An 18,696-nucleotide genomic window follows, 5' to 3' on the forward strand; every position below is an offset into this window, starting at 1 on the left:
TCTACTTTTTCTTTTCCCATCCACCACCTCATGCCCATGTCTCATTTACTCGTGTCTGGACGATTTCAATAATCTATTAATGAAACTCCTTGTCATTTATTTTTTTGTTTGTTTCCAGTTTGATTCTGATCATATCACTTTTCTGTGCAAAATCCTTCTGTGATTTCAAATTGTCTACTGGTTACAGTCAACATCCTTTAGGTGGCATGTCAAACTTTATACAAGTTTAAATTTCCCCATGATTCCTGAGTCCCTGTCCATTAACCCTCCTTTTTTACCCTCTTCAGGGGACTTGCTGTTTCTTAGTAAAGCCTGAGTTCTCTCAGGCTCTTTACTGTGTCCCATTTTTTTCCATTTGCACATGTCCTACTTCACCTACACTCCCAGATATTACAGTGACTCTTCTTTCACAAATATCTCTATGTACTACTTCCTCTATTATTCACACCCCAGTGTTAGGAAATGATTTGTTCTCCACTCAGTTCCCATAGTGTTTGTCCTGACCTTAGCCTATAGAACTTAGCATGTTTTACTGTTTATTATTATTTTTTACATTCACAGTTAGTTTCTTGTTTTGGATTTTTAAATTCTCTGTGGTATGGTTTGTAATAATAGCATTGCCCAGCTTTGTACTAATTGTAAATATCCAGGAATTGTTTTAAGAAGGAATTCATACTACTTCTTAATCAATTGGATATATACTCTATAACAATTTAGTTTGGAAAGTAGCAAAAAATAGTATATTGTTTGGATCCCATAGGAAGTGGCTTCCCCACCCCTCCAGCTTTATTGAGTTATAACTGACAAATAAATATTGGACTTTCCCCTCAGCTTTATTGAGGTAAAATTGATAAATATTATGTATATTAGGATATAAAATATGATAATTTAATATATGAAAACGTTGTGAAATGATTACCATGATTAAGCTAATTAACGCATCCATCACCTCACATAGTTACCATATTTTTATGCAGTGAAAATACTTAACATCTAATGTCTTAGCAAATTTCAAGTATATAATACAGTATTATTAATTATTATTACTCTGCTGTACATTAGATTCCTAATTTATTCATCTTACAATTGAAAACTTCTGCCCTTTGACTAATATCTCCCTATTCCCCACTCCCCCTACACACATACACAGTCCTTGGCAACTGTTCTATTCTCTGCTTCTATGAGTTTCTCTTTTTTAGATTCCACGTATCAGTGAGATCATGCAATATTTGTCGTTCTGTGTCTGGCTTATTTCACTTAGCATATGTCTTCCAGGTCCATCCATGTTGTTCTAAATGGCAGGATTTTATTCTCCTTTAAGGCTGAAAACTATTCAAATTATATATAAATATATTTCATATTTTCTTTATTCATTCATATGTTGACAGATACTTACGTTGTTTTTATATCTTGGCTAATGCGACAAGTACTTAAATGAACATGAGAGTGCAGATACCAGTTTAGAGACACTGATTTCATTTATTTTGGGTGTATATCTGGAAGTGATATGGTTAGTTCATATGAATATCATAAGACATTGATGAAAGAAATTGAAAAAGACACACATACATAGAAATTATCCTGTGTTCATGGATTGGGAGAGTTGATATTGTTTAAATGCCCATATAACCCTAAGCAATATACAAATTCAATGCAATCCCAATCAAAATCCTAAAGACATTTTTCACAGAAATAGAAAAAAACAATCCTAAAATTTGTATAGAACCACAAAAGACTCAATAGCCAATGCAATCTTGAGAGAAAAGAACAAAACTTGAGGAATCACACTTCCTGCTTTCAAACCATATTTCAAAGCTATAGTAATCAAGACAGTAGAGTAGTGGCATAAAAACAGAAACATTGATGAGTGGAACAAATAGAGAACCCAGAAATTAACCCATATGCGATCAACTAATATTTGACAAGGATGCCAAGAATATGCAATGTGGAAAAGGTAATTTCTTTAATAAATGTGTTGGGAAAATGAATATCCACGTGCCAAAGCATGAAATCAGACCCTCATCTTATACCATGCCAAAAGAAGGCCTCAAAATGGATTAGACTTAAATATAAAACCTGAGACTGTAAAACTTTTAGAAGAAAAATATAGTGGAAATTTTTCTTGATATGGATCTTGGCAATTATTGTTATTATTATTTTGGTTATGACACCAAAAGAACAGGCAACAAAAACAAACAAGTAGGACTACACCCAACTGAAAAGCCTCTGTAAGGCAAGGAATACTATCAACAAAATGAAAATGCAATCTACGGGATGAGAGAAAATATTTTCAAACTACGTGTCTGATAAGGGGTTAATATTCAAAATATGTATGGAACTTCTACAACTCAATAACATAAATAAATAAATAAATAAATAAATAAATAAATAAATAAATAAATGACCTGATTAAAAATGGGCAAAGGACTTGATTTTTCCAAAGAAGACATACAATTGGCCAACAGGTACATGAAAAGGTGCTTAACATCACTAATCATCAGGGAAATGCAAATCAAAACTATAATTAGATATCACCTCATATGTGTTAGGGTAGCTATTATCAAAAAGAAAAGCGATAATAAGTATTGGTGATATTGTAGAGAAAAGGAAGTCTTTGTATACTATTGGTGGGAATGTAAACTGGGATAGCCTCCAAGAGTCCTTTGTAATTTCTAACTTTATATATGGAAGGTTTAGAGATTTATCCAATATCAAATAAATAGCAAAAGTCAGAGAAGGTCCAAAATTCTCTGTCTTACGGAATAAAATCCAGGGTTTTTATCTATTTTACCAGAAATGTTCTTTTCATTAGAATTTTCTCTGTGCCATTTTTTATGTAAAACAATTCTGCTTTCCTGCCTTTTTTCTTCATTTCTTCCTTCTTTCTTCCTTTTCTCTAATTATGTATGTAATTCATTATAGTTTACAAAATACTCTGACATTCAGTATAGTTAATCCTCATGGTGACCCTCTGTGAGGAAATTTTATGCTGAAGAAACTCTGTCTTCCTGATTTTAGATAACCTGAGCAAAATCACACTGGTAAGAATTGTTGTAATGTCTTCTTGGATCTGGATCTCTTAACTTCAAATAGTATGTTGTTCCTACCAAATTCTGTGTCAATTTCAAGACCTTACTAAGGTACAAGAAATAACTCTATTATCCCTTTTTCCAGTAAGTATTTATGGTCTACCATAAACATGATACAGTGATGTGTAGTTTACATAAATATATATGTTGCTTCACAAACGCGAAACTTCTTTGTTTTTTGTTTTTGTAAATGGAAGTGAGATTTAAAAAACAATTTTAAAATATAGAATAAAAAGGGGGAGTTTGTTTCCGATGAAATATTGAAATATAATTCAATAATAATGTGAACATATATACCAGACATATATGTTAATTAAAATTTAAATTTGAAAAGCCCTGACAAAATGGATAAAACAATTTCAAATTTGAAAGCCTAGACAAAAGTGGATAAATTCTCAAAAATATATAAAATGCTAAAACTTTCACAAGTACAAATTTAAAATTTAAGTAAATGATAGCCATTAAAAACTTTGGAAATGTCATGAGGCATCTAAAGGGTGCTTAAAGGAAAATAAAAGACAATTCAGTAACGTCACATGAGTGTTCTCAGAAAATCTTTTAAAGAGATAATTTTACACAATATTTCATATTATAAAAGTTAAGGAAAGTTCATTATTTTTTCATGAGGCTAGTATGAGCTTGGTTCCAAAGTAGGATAAAAGCAGGAAAAAAAAAAGAAGGAAAAGTATGGCCTCATTTCATTTAAGTATTATTCTATTACATCTGTGTGTAAAAAAGAAAAATAATAGTTTTTTCCCCAGAAATGCAATATATTTTTTTAATATCACAAAATCTATCAACATGATTAACCATTTTAATTAACTAAAAAGAGAAAAATCACATGAAGATCCCAATAAATGTAGCAAAAGTATTTGATCAAGTTTATTACCTATTTATATAGAAAAGGCTTTTACTGCTAATAATAGAATATAGCTTCCTAACTGAATCACGATTACATATCAAAACATGCAGTAAATATCAAATGCAATGGGCAAACTTTGACTTATTCCCTTTATTACTGAGAGAAGCTTGCAATCACTGCCACCAGAAGTTTTTATTACTGTAGTAAGAAAAGGTATAAAAAGCATAAAGATGTGTAGTAGGACAAAACTTCCATTGCAAATAGTATCATCTATTAAAAAATCAAACAGAATCTATTTATAAACCATTAACTCTAATAAGAGAATTAAGCAAGATGTTCAAATGCAAGATACTAAAAAATCAAAATGTTACTCCTCACCAGATATAAATAGTTTAAAACAAGAATGTGGGATAGTGGGGGGGGGGGGGGGGAAGGACACTGCTCATAGTAACCACAAAACTAAGTTATCTAAGAATTATCCTGGTAAAGACTGTATATTTGGAATAATAATTAGGTGGAGATAATCTAGGAAACTAGGCATCTTGCCTGAAGGAAATGGATAAATATGGAAGAAATTTATTGTGTAATTATATGATGGAAATGAGAAACAATGAATTAGAGAGACAAATGGTAACACAGTGTTAGGACAAACATAAGTAATAGAATGAGATGTATAGCAAAATGCTCTTTCTGTAATGAAAAAAAATCTAAAAACAAAATTATCCAAAAACATGTATTAAATATATTAGTAGTTAACTATGTTGGAGATGATAGAAATGGGAGTGAATATCAGAGATGATAGGAAAAGAAACAAACCAAGAAATTATAAAAATAGTAATTAGGCATTCATGTGTAAATTAGTGGTGATAGAGGGCTATAAGTCGAGTTTCATGATGAACTCAAGTCATTGCATGTGAATTAAAACAAAAATTCCTTAAAAAAAAATTCCTCTCAATGTTTAATGATTAGAACTCAATAAGGAACATCACAGCTCATCAAATACACCATCTTCTTATTTAACAGATGAGAGGATTTAACCTAAGAGGGATTCAATCAATTGTCAAGGTCATGCATCATTAATGATTGGTCTTCCATTTCCCAGTTGTGCTCTCTTTTCTGCACTGTGTGATCTTTCTGCTTGAGAAAGTCCTGTTTTTCTACACTCTTCCCATGAAAGTTTCATCCCTTGGTGCCCCCAATGAACTTACACATTTACATTTTCAACTTCATTAAATAAAATGCCATCCACTTGAGGTGGATTACTGACTTAGCTGATTCTTTCATTGCCCTGCAGAGGATTCAGTTAAAAAGTGTGATTTAAAACAAACAAACAAAAATAGTCTGAAACAAAACAAATGCATTAGTAAGCGTGTAAAGAATCAGTTATCTAATGCAAACAACTCTTTTAATTACTTGAATTGGAACAATTAAAATTTGAAAGTGAGTTATCTTTTTTCTGAATTGAGCCTCATAGTGAAGAGTTTTTAGTCTGTGCAGGCTCTTTGCAGCCAAAGCTCAGCTGCCTTTGAGTTAAATTAATTTTTAATACTCTAAGTGTCTTGAGGCCAGTATTTGGAGTGCCATCTCACCTTGTTATCCATAACAGCTTCTAAGCCATAATTGTCTACCTTCTATAAACAAAACAAAACAAAACAAATGTATTAATGACTTGCTGATTCAGTAGAGGCTATTACTGTTCATTTTAATAGGAGTTACTGTCTTAGGCATTTTAACATATGTTACATGTATTCAAAATAACCATTAGACAGATGAGAAAAATGAGCCTCAGGATAGTTGAGTAACTTGCACATCATCAGGTAAATTAGTGATGGAGCTAGAACTTCAACCCAAACCCAAAGCTTTATCCTACACCACAATATACTGTGTATTCTACTATTGATCAGAGACATTGCAGATGCATATAAAACATGTCTGGCTTTTCCTGATGCATCCCTAGAAGTTCAGTCTTTAGATCTGAAGACTCAGTTTGAAATATAACTGAATTCATCTGTGAGGGAATTAAATACAATGCTATTCTGCCACTTTTGCAAAGTAACCTAAACTGGTGTACGCAGAGTTGCTGATCTGTGTAAAATGATGTCTTGATGTTTCTAGCACCAGTGGGATAATACAAGATATTCAAAAGGCAATAATAATGATTAAAAAGGTACCAGGCAACCCCTTATGAGTCCCAAGGGATGACATTTATCTAAGAGAATATGAAGCGACATAAACTTAAGGTCAAAGCTGAAGTATTCAAACCAGAGGGATACATGGAGAGAGAGAGAGAGAGAGAGAGAGAGAGAGAGAGAGAGAGAGAGAGAGAGAGCTGTTTCTCCTGCAAGCAGAGATCCATCAAGCAGAAAAATAAATTAACATTTATGAAGAGGGACTACTGCACAGTGACTGGCATTCACCTGGGTGCTTTACACATGTCATTCAACTCCTATAATTGGTGTTGGCAAAGGCCATTGAAATCAGTCACTGCAATGAGAAACTGTTTTCACTGTTTAGAGGACACAAAGATATCTATCTATCTATCTATCTATCTATCTATCTATCTATCTATCTATCTATCTCCAGAAGACATGGACTTTGTATTCTGGTTCAGCAACATTTTAATTGTTAGACCATGGGATTTTTTTTTAAATTTCTCTGAATCTCAGTTTTCTCAGCAGTAAAATGGGATAGTAAATGATATTTTTCATTTTCATATATTTAATTGTGCATCTCAAATAAAGCAGTGCATGTAAACTTTTACAGTTGTGTTTTCATGTTACCCTCTGTGGTCATTGGAAGTATCACGGATGCTAAGATGATGTGATAAAGAGGGAATAGGGAGAACAGAAAATAACTGACAAAATATTTAAATAGAACAAAACTTTAAAAAATATACAGGTTCGATGTAATCCCCATAATAATCCCAATGGCATTTTTATTTATTTATATTTTCCCAGTGGCGTTTTTAAAGAAATAGAACAAAAAAATCATCAGATATGTGTGGAACCTCAAAAGACCCTGAATCGCCAAAGTAATCCTGAAAATAAAGAGCAAGGCGGAGTTATCACACTTCCTGACTTCAATTTATACGAAAAAGTGATAATAATCAAAATAGCATGGTACTGACAGAAAAGCAGACAAACAGACCAATGGGACAGAATTGAGAACCCAGAAATAAACCTTAATATACATGGGCAAATAATTTTTGGAAAAGGCGCCGAAAAAATACCATGGGGGAAAGAAAGCCTTTTCAATAAATGGTGCTGGGAAAATTGGAAAAGCACATGCAGAAGAATGAAGTTAGACTTCACACCAAAATTAACTACACACCAAAATTAGCTCAAAATGGATCTAAGACCTAAATATAAGACCTGATACAATAAAATGCATAGAAGAAAACATAGGTACTAAACTTATGGACCTTAGTCTTAGATAAAATTTTATGAATTTGACCTCAAAGGCAAGGGAAGTAAAAGCAAAAATAATTGAATGTGACTATATCACACTATATAGTTTCTGAACAGCAAAAGAAGTCATCAACAAAACAAAAAGGCAACTAACCAAAGGGGAAAAGATATTTGCAAACACCTTCAATAAGGATCTAATATCCAAAATATGTAAAGAACTCATACAACTCAACAACAGAAAAACAATCCAATTAAAAAACAGGCAGGCGCAGCCGGATGGCTCAGTTAGTTAGAGCGCGAGCTCTCAACAACAAGGTTGCCAGTTCACTTTCTGCATGGGTAGTGGGCTGCGCCCCCTGCAGCTAAAGACTGGAAACAGCAACTGGACTGGGAGCTGAGCTGTGCCTGCCATAACTAGATTGAAGGAGAACGACTTGGAACTGATGGGCCCTGGAGAAACATACTGTTTCCCAATATTCACCAATTAAAAAAAAAAAAAAAAATGGGCAGAGGACCTGAACAGACACTTCTGCCAAGAAGACAAACAAACGACCAACAGATAAATGCTCAACTTCACTAGCTATTAGGGAACTGCAAATCAAAACCACAATGAGATACCTCTGCACACCTATTAGAATGGCTATTATCAACAACACAAGTCATAACAGGTCTTGGAGAAGTTGTGGGGAAAAGGAAACCTTCATATACTGTGGGTGGGAATATAAATTGGCACAGCCACTATGGACAACAGTTTGGGGGTTCCTTAAAATATAAGAATTACCATATGACCCAGCAATCCCTCTTCTGGATATCTACCCAAAAAGTCTAAAAACATTTTATCCATAAAGATATATGTGCTCCAATGTTCATTGCAGCATAATTCACAGTGGCCAAGACATAGAAACAACCACGGTGTCCTTCCATAGAAGATTGGATAAAGAAGATGAGATGTGGTGCCTATATACAATGGAATTTTACTCTGCCATAAGAAAATATGAAATACTGCCATTTGCATCAACATGGATATATCTTGAGTTTATTATGCTAAGTGATGTAAGTCAGACAGAAAAAGTCAAGAAGAATATAATTTTACTCATTTGGGATATAAAACTGAAAGCAACAAATGAATAAGACAAACTGACAACCAAAAACTCAGACACAGACAACAGTTTAGTAGTTACCAGAACGTAAGGGGGTAAGGGGAACGGTAGAAAAGGATAAACAGGGTCAAAATATGGTGATGGAAGGAGATGTGACTTTTGGTGGTGGAGCACACCATACAATAAATAGATGATATATTATAGAATTGTACACTTGAAACCTATATAATTTATTAACCAAAGTCACACCAACAAATGTAATTTAAAATAATCTCCTTACATATAAAGTATAAAAAAATAGTTTTGTGTAAGATTGACAACATCAATTTTTTTTCTTTTTCTTTCTTTTTTTTGTTTTTTGTTTTTTGAAACACATCATGGACTAGTGATAGAAGCTTTATGATCTAGAATGTGTGGTGTAAAGTAATAATGATACAACAGGCTATCCTGACTGAGCTTGAAGCAAAATTCTTTTAAGCTGGCATGTGGATTTAGCCCTTGGCTAACCACCCTTCTAATAGTCAAATAATATTATATAAAGTTAACTATTATCAAGTTTTTAAGGGGTACTTGAATGGGTTCTAGGTGGCTAATGGGAAAGTGTCTAAACATGTAGTTCAGGTATGTACTGCTAAGCCTGACAGACTGTGGAGTTGATGAGATGTGGGAACACAAGGCTAAAGGCCTACTGAAGAAAATCACCTCATGAAAGGTAGACATTCATGGTGAATTGCATGGCCCAAGTACTAGGATCCCTGAGTCAGAGACAAAAAATGAGACTGGACAATTTTTCCATCTGGACACTCCTCTGCCACCCTCTCTACTGAGGAATAACTGAATGCCCAAGACTGAAAGGCTATAGATTCAGCAAAATCACCAGGGACCCTTGAAGCATTGCTTTGAGTTGACAGTAGACACGGAATAGGGAAGAGATTTGACACTGCCCACCTGTAGGGGATAGATGAGGGCCGTGTGGTACTCTCTGCCTCTGGGGGCTCCCTACAAGTAGCGTGACTTTATGTATCAGCTTGCTCAGGACAGGCTCAGTTTTCATCTTTTCATGCTGTCTCATCTGGTAAGACCTCCATTTTGCTCAGAAGTATCCAGGTTTGGCTAATATATCACTGTGACTATGCCAAAAGGAAAATTATGTGATTCAGTATGTATAAACTAATAGCGTTTAAGGAACACTGAGGTATAAATTTTTGTGTGTGTGTGTTTGGGAATCTCAGAAATAGTTGAATAAAGGGACCTATTGAAAATGCAGAGCTTCCTGTGGATCAAAAGGCTTGGGTTTGGTGCATGAGATTAGGGCAATTACTATAAACGTGATTCATAAACAGCCAGGTGAAAACTGACATGTCTAAATTACAAATGCTATAGATATTCAGAGAGAAAAAAATAATTCAGTGTGGAATCTCATTATCAAGGCAAGCTTTATACAAGGTGGGGCAATGCCTAAGTTACTTGGACAGACTTAAGAGAGGAATAGTGAGGAGGGAGTGAATAAGGAAGATGATTCTATTTGAATATGAAATGGAAAATGATCTCTGAGTCTAAATCTCCAGTAACCACTTCTTATTCTAGTTTAGTCTCAGGACCCTTAAAAATGTGGGAAGCCAAGAGTTGATTTCATATAGTATGGATCTTCCTGACCTCTACTTTATTCCATTCAGTCCCGAGTAAATTATCATATTTGATTTACTAATAAATGAAAAATATCATTCCTTAATACATATAGTTTCTCTAGAGGACAAAATTTTTCATGCTTTGTGGTTCATGATATACCGAAGGGGATTAGGAAAAAAATTTCATTAATTGAGTGGAGTCCGATTTAGGTTTTCATCATAGCTCCACTTTATCCTCTGTATGGTCTTTGACATTTATTCAGTATCTCTCCACATTGATTTCTCTGTCTGCACCTCTGAGCAAATAATTTGTGAAGAATAAATCACATGCATTTATAACAATCAACCCTGTGATAGCATATAGTAACCACTCAATAAATGGGTTAGAACACATTTCCATTATACTGATTAATATAAACTCACAATAAATTTGGATTTTTCTTTTACCTTGTTACCCTACATACATTCAAAAGAAAAAAAAATAATGTTCTATCACCTTGTGACTCAGTGTCGACTATTAAAGCATGAAATATCACCAAGTCCTCTGGACTAGATGAAAGAGTCACTGAGATTTAAAGCTCTAACTGATGCAATTTGAGATTTCAGTGCCAGGTGGATTGTACATTACTAACATTTTGGGAAACATTCGTATAGACAACGATGGATTCCTAATTTATAAGAACTTTAAAATGTTAAACGACTTAATGGTTTTTAGCAGGACTGGCTATTTCTTTAATATAAACGTGAGCACGGAAAAAATAAAAAGCCTTATTGATAAAGATAATAGGAAAGAAATGTTCCAGTGCCAACTATTTACCTTGAAAAGGTAGTCAGAGTGACGACTTAGATGAAAGTGGGCCTTAGGATGTGGTTATACTATCCTCAATCCACCATTTGAGGCAGGTCCATTTGCTGTTGGAAGAAAGCAGCATTTTTCAATAAACCTTACCTTCAACTTGTATCAGTTTACAATTTACAAAGCTTATTATTCCCTTGATCCTCTCCACAATCCTCTTGGTAGGAACTCACAATAACAGGCCCTTTTTTACAGATGAGAAAACTAATCCAATAGTGAAATTAAATTACGGTGTACAATTTATATGACCCTGAAACCCTGGGCGACAAGTATTAATAATAATACCAATATTATTGTTTTGAGAATTTCTTCAAATTAAGTAACATATATGCCTGATGTATGATCAATACCTGTTTTTTCCTACTTTTCCACATAATGAAATGATGAATTTCAAGCATCAAAGATATACTTGAAGGAGTCACAATTTGAATAAGCTATTATCCTGGAATTTTTCAAATAGAGTTTAAAATGCCTTCTATTATCCCTGCATAAGGACAACCCTATTATAACAGAATCCTTGGTAAATTTGTTTAAATGGGATTTTCTTCTGAAAGAGGCCTGCTTTTGCATCCTTTGCATGGGTGATAACACTGTCTTTCCAGGAGTGTTTTTTCATTGAACTGAAATGGCTCTTGGGCATAATTAAGAGAGTATTGGATTTAGAAAGAGAGATCTAGTCCCTAATACTGAATCTATCGGCGGCTTAATTTGTGCTTTAGGGAGAAGCTCTGACTCTGCAGCACTCAACTTTTGCCTGTGGGTGCCCACCTTTGCGTTAACAGAAACCCAATTAGAATGTTTTGTTCAGGCTAGTGAGGAGTATGGAGAAAGTAGCCCTGAAAGACTGAAGAGCTTTAACCTTGAGTTCTGATGCAAAAGTTGAATAAGAGAGGATAAAATAGCCAACAATTTTGAAGTAGTGTACTGATACCTACCATTTTGTCATACATTTTTTAGAAAAGACTAGAATTTTCTTTGATCTACTGGGGTATGAGATTACAGTTCCTTCCCTGCTATTCAGTAATTCTATGTGGTTGGGTAAGTCAGTTCACTAATTATGGACACAAATTCTCAATCTGAAATAGGTAGAATAATATTAATCACCAAAGACAATTTTATATCTGTACCTAAAACTTCTAAGAATTATGCCTTTCACATAGAAAGTCCTTGGTAAGTTTCTGTGTGAATAAAACAATCAGTGAGTTAAAGCTTGTACTGATTAATTAATGGATGAAGAGATGAATAAATGCATGTCTTTCATACTGCCTTTACGGCAGGGTTGTGAAGGTGATATAAGACAACATTTGGTGAAAAGGTACAGGATCCATGTACAACTTTTCAACACATAACTAGCTTTAAATGTTAAAATGGGGATGGACATATTGCTTACTCAGTTTGGTATGGCAAGACTTAGCATTATGCCTGATACATAGACTTCATATGGCTTCTTTATTTTTCTGATTTCCAGCCAACATTCAAGGTCTTCCAGATCATTCCATCTCCCATGACTCTATTTCTTCTCTGAGCTCCTAATATAGTATATTTGTAGTTGAATTGTCCTTTGTTTCATGACTGTGAGTTCTTCCTTAGAAAATTTTATAAATGTATAATGCAGATAGCTTCTAAAAACAGCCCAAGGTATACCTTTAGATTATTTGATTGATGATGTTTTGAACTTAAGTTGTTAATTGTTTTACCCCTCTGATATAAGACAAAGAGCCTGAGAGAAAAGATTTGGTGTGATACACAAGAAGGAAGGCATGCCTTGCAGTAAGAGATACCCGAGTTTAATCTTGGCTCAGGAATTTCTTACCCACGTGACCTTGGACAATGTATATCTTTCTTTTATATTTCCATTCCCATTTCTAAATAGTCAAGGTAATGATATATAGTCATAGGGTTCTGAATATTAACTGAGAATGTATGTACAGAACCTATTATACATTGACACCTGAAATTTGTTCACTTTCCTTATCCACTTGTTTGACTACTTCTACTTCTATAAACCTCACTTATTTGCCCAAATGCAAATATTTGTTAAGTACATACTATATATTAGGCGATGTGCTAGATACTGTTTAAGGTTCAGTGATGAACTAGAGAAACGCTCTCTAAATGGACCTCAGAGTTATGCGGGAGGTGATAAACATGTAAATAACTTAGTGTAATGGAAGGCATAAAAATAAATGATAAGGAGAGGTATAAAATCACAGCTGTGAAAATGTAGAAAAAAAGAAGCCATTAATTCTGCCTGGTGTAATTAGAAAGTTTCTATGAAAGATGCCACATTTAAAATAAACCTTAGGGGGCGGCCAGGTGGCTCAGTTGGTTAGAGCACAAGCTCTGAACAACAGGGTTGCCAGTTTGATTCCCACATGGGCCACTGAGCTGCACCCTCCACAACTAGAATGAAGACAATGAGCTGCCACTGAGCTTCCAGAGGGGTGGCCAGATGGCTCAGTTGGTTAGAGTGCGTGCTCTCAACAAGGTTGCTGGTTCAATTCCCACAGGGGATAGTGGGCTGTGCCCCCTGCAACTAAAGATTGAAAATGGTGACTAGACTTGGAGCTGAGCTGCGCACTCCACAACTAGATTGAGGGACAACGACTTGGAGCTGATGGGCCCTGGAGAAATGCACTGTTCTCCAAGATTCCCCAATAAAAAATGGAAAAAAAAGAAGAAGAAGAAGAAGAAGAGGAGGAGGAGGAGGAGGAGGAGGAGGAGGAGGAGGAGGAGAAGAAGAAGAAGAAGAAGAAGAAGAAGAAGAAGAAGAAGAAGAAGAAGAAGAAGAAGAAGCAGCAGCAGCAGCTAGTTTGTTCTTTAAAAAAATAAAATAATAGGGGGCCGGTCCGGTGGCTCAGGCGGTTAGAGCTCCGTGCTCCTAACTCCGAAGGCTGCCGGTTCGATTCCCACATGGGCCAGTGGGCTCTCAACCACAAGGTTGCCAGTTCAATTCCTCGACTCCTGCAAGGGATGGTGGGCTCTGCCCCCTGCAACTAAGATTGAACACGGCGCCTTGAGCTGAGCTGCCGCTGAGCTTCCAGATGGCTCAGTTGGTTGGAGCGCATCCTCTCAACCACAAGGTTGTCAGTTCGACTCCTGGGCTGCGCCCCCTGCAACTAGAAAACGGCAACTGGACCTGGAGCTGAGCTGCACCCTCCACAAGTAAGACTGAAAGGACAACAACTTGAAGCTGAACAGCACCCTCCACAACTAAGATTGAAAGGACAACAACTTGACTTGGAAAATAGGCCTGGAAGTACACACTGTTCCCCAATAAAGTCCTGTTCCCCTCCCCCCCCAAAAAAGATTACATTATATATATATATATATATATATATATATATATATATATATATGACTTTAAAAAATAAATAAAATAAAATAAAATAAAAAATGAACTTTAGGGAAAATGAGCATAGGTTTGATAGAATAAAGGATAGCATGAAAAAATAATGAAAGTTACAAACACTTTCAGGAAGTCGTGGATGGTTTGGTTTGGCTAAGATATAGGGTGCTATAAAAATATTGTAGGAGGTGAGGCCAATTTGTAATGTGAAAAAAAAATATGGAAAGATAGGAACATATTTTTTTTAGAATTTATGTTCACAATGATGTCCTATATATAGAAATTTATGCATTATTTCTGTCACTCTACCCAACAGATCACAGATTTATGCACAGGCAGGATTCAAGTCCTATGCTTGAGGAAGTACTCACAAGGTTCACAGAAATTTTAAGTTTCCCAGATTTTAAAGCCCTTCTTTTTCCCTTTCCGTAAGATGACTGGAATTACCATGCAGCTACATTTCTCTCAGCTGTTTCTCTTAGTCTGTGTATTTTAAAAGGGGTTACTGAACAGGATAACCCTCCATTAAGGACGTTCTGCTCTTATGTCTGATGGTGACAGCGTCTCCCTAAGAATACCCTATGGTTATTATAGGGATTACCCAACTTAATAGCAAGGATACAGGAAGGATACAATTTCTAATTGAATCCCTGGTATTCTTCCATGGACTTTAAAACGATGTGATCATCATGGGACAACTAATTATTTGGGGGTAAATAGATCTTGACTTTATAGCATACGTCAACATAACTCCATCATTTAGAATATCAAGTACATACTAAAAGGAAACATAGATGCATTTCCTTTTAAATTATAAATTTCAGGGCTATCACCTATAAAACTGAAAGATAATGAGTAAGTGCCATACATGCTATAGAATTTTCATCTTTAATATATAAAAAAAACTTTTATACATCAATACAAAATATAACCATCTCAACAGAAATATAGGCAAAAAAAATAATATAGGCATTAAAAAAGAAAGATACTTTGAATTTGTTCTCGTATGTGGCATAAGTAGGTAGCCCAGTTTCATTTTTTTTGCACGTGTCAGTCCAGTTTTCCCAGCACCATTTATTAAATAGACTTTACCCCAGTGTAAATTCTTGTTTCACTTGTAATACATTCAATATGAATGGATTTATTTCTGGGTTCTCTATTCTGTTTCATTGATCTATGTATCTGTTTTTATGCCAGTACCATACTTTTTTGATGACTATAGCCTTGTAGTATGATTTGATGTCAGATAGCATGATACCTCCAACTTTGTTCTTATTTCTCAAGATTGCCATGGCTATTCAGGGTCTTTTATGGTTCCATATAAATTTTAGGATTATATGATCTATTTCTGAGAAAAATGTCATTGTAGTTTAATAGGAATTGCATTGAATCTATGTATTGCCTTAGGTAGTATTGACATTTTAACTATATTATTTGTATCTTCTTTGATTTCTCTCTTCAGTTTTTCATATTTTTTTCTGAGTATAGGTCTTTTACTTCATTGGTTAAAAAGATTTAAATTTGAGATCCAAAACCATAAAACTACCATAAGAAAATATAGGAAGTAAATTTGCAGACATTACCCTGAGTAACATTTTTACTGATATAGTCCCTCGTGTAAGGGAAGTAAAAGAAAATACATACATATGGGATTACATCAAACTTAAAAGTTTTTTCACGGCAAAGAAAACCATCAATAAAACAAAAAGGCAGCTTACTGATTGAGAGAAGATATTTGTCAATGATACATCTGATAAGGGATTAATATCCAAAATTTATAAAACACTCATTCAACTCAACACCAAAAAAACAAACGACCCAATTAAAAAATGATCAGAGGACCTGAAGAGATATTTCTCCAAAGATGACATACAGATGGCCAACAGACAAATGAAAACATGCTCAGCCTCACTAATCTTTAGAGAAATGCAAATGTAAACCACCATGAGATACCACCTCACTCCAGTCAGAATGGCTATCATCAATAAATGAACAACAAGTGCTGGCAAAGCTGTGGAGAAAAGGGAACCCTGGTGCACTGTTGGTGGGATTGCAGATTAGTGCAGCCACTATGGAAATCAGTATAGAGGTACCTCAAGAAACTGGAAATGGAACTACCTTATGACCCAGTACGTCCACTCTGAGGTATCTATCCAGAGAAATCAAAGACACTAATTCAAAAAATATATTCACCCCTATGTTTATTGCAGCACTGTTTACAATAGCCAAGACTTGGAAACAATCGAAATGCCCACCGGTACATGACTGGATTAAGAAACTGTGGTACATTTATACAATGGAATATAACTTGGCTATAAAGAAGAATGAAATCTTACCATTTGCAACGATGTGGATGGACCTAGAGAACATTATGCTAAGTGAAATAAGTCAGTTGGAGAAAGCCAAATACCATATGATCTCACTTATATATGGAATCTAAACAACTGAATAAATTAGCAAAGTAAACAGAAATAGTCTCAGAGATATAGAGGAAAAACTGATGGTTGCTAGGTGGGAGGGGGTGGGGATGAGGGAGAAGGGGAAGGGATTAGAGAGCTTATATGGTAACCACAATATTGCCACGGGGATATGAAAGACAGTTTGGGGAATATAATCGATAATGTTGTAAAGATTTTGTAGGGTGTCAGATGGGCACTTGTCTTATTAGGGAGACAACTTCATGGACTGCATAGATGTACTGTACACCTGAAGCTGAAGCTGAATAATATTGTATAATTATATATATAATTATATATATTATATATATATATATATATATATATATATATATATATATATATATATATATATAATTATGTGTGTGTGTGTGTGTGTGTGTGTGTATACATATATATATATACATACACACACACAGTCACAGGATATGGAGTACAGCATAGGGAATAGAGTCAGTGGAATTGTAATAGATATATACAATGTCAGAGGGTCAATAGACTGGGGGAGAGGGGTTATCACTTTGTGTGGGATGAAGTGTCTAACTATTACATTATTTTGTACACCTGAAACTAATAATAATAATAATAATAATAATAATAATAAAGAAAGATATTGAAACTAATAATAGAAGCATGAAAATACTCGTCTATATCACCAATAATCAAATCAATTTAAAGAAAAACAAAACTAAGATAGCAGCATTTTTTTCCTCAATTAGGGACTGTTTGTAAGTGATATCCAGTGTTGTTTGTGATTTAGGGGAGGCATATTCATTTACTACTAGTAGGAGTACAATTGATTATAATTATTTGGAGGACATTTGCCAGTGTATATCTGAAATCTTTATTTTATTTATATACTTTTAACCAGTAATTGATAGTTAAAGAACTAATTCATAACGTGTAGGACTTAACTATAAAGGAAGGATGTTCATCATAGCATAGGAAAACTTGACATAAACATTAATCTCCATACATTAGACGCTTGTATAAATATCCTATAATAATTTTTTAGTATGCAGTACTGTTCAGTTCTTTAAAAAGATGGCATTACAGGACTATATCATAACATATAATATATTCAAACCATTTTATTAGGTAAAACATAGTTTGTAAAACTGTATTATTATTACATTGAAACATCCAACTATGTAATATATTTCCAAACATACACACACACACACACACACACACACACACACACACACACACACACACACACACACACACACACACACACACACCAATGAAATGGAAAAAAATAGTGAGAGTAGATACAATAAAACATATCTGTACATGTTGAAGATATTTGTTTTTGCTATTTTATTATTTTTACTTTTCCACATTTTCCATATTTTAATAAAATTAGAATTTGTATTGTAATAAGAAAAACATATTAAAGTATATCTTTGCATTTAAAAAACATATCCAAGCTGCTGTAATATAATTGGTTGTACAAAAAATACTGTATGTGCTTGCTACTCACCATGGAAGCTCCTATACCACTTGGCTTCTGTGGGATGACGGCTTACAAGATACAGCAGTTTGCTAATATAGTGCTTAGTTTCAGAAATCACCTGGAAAAACATGTTAACTCTTGGTTATATTGTTCATTTGTGATGTACTCATACTATGCATCAGTGGGAAAATGATTGGCTATTGAATGAAACATTTTCAGGCAACTGGTTACTTGGTTCTGTCAGGATCCCAGAGCAGGCTCATACCCCAATACCCAGTTCCTAGGTAGTGTGGGGTGAAATTATATTGTGCTTCTGGGTCATGGGAGCTCTCCTTTGGGTTTCCCACATGGGACAGAGTTGGATGACCTTGTTAATTCTGAGTTTCTGTGACCACATAGGCACACTCACAAGGTGGATGAGATGGGGAAGTGTTCAGATTAATTATTATGAAAATTGTCCAGAAGCCCTTTTCTTTCCTACTATAGTATA

General features: G+C 34.6%; 1 long non-coding RNA gene across 2 annotated transcripts in view; it reads left to right on the plus strand.

The window, feature by feature from the left end:
• The window catches only part of LOC141572435 (uncharacterized), a 1,196,122-nt gene that overhangs the window by 251,109 nt on the left and 926,317 nt on the right, over window positions 1-18,696 (plus strand). The gene's annotated exons all lie outside the window — the stretch shown is intronic.

This window comes from Rhinolophus sinicus, linkage group LG06 (assembly GCF_036562045.2).
Source record: "Rhinolophus sinicus isolate RSC01 linkage group LG06, ASM3656204v1, whole genome shotgun sequence".
NCBI lineage: Eukaryota > Metazoa > Chordata > Mammalia > Chiroptera > Rhinolophidae > Rhinolophus > Rhinolophus sinicus.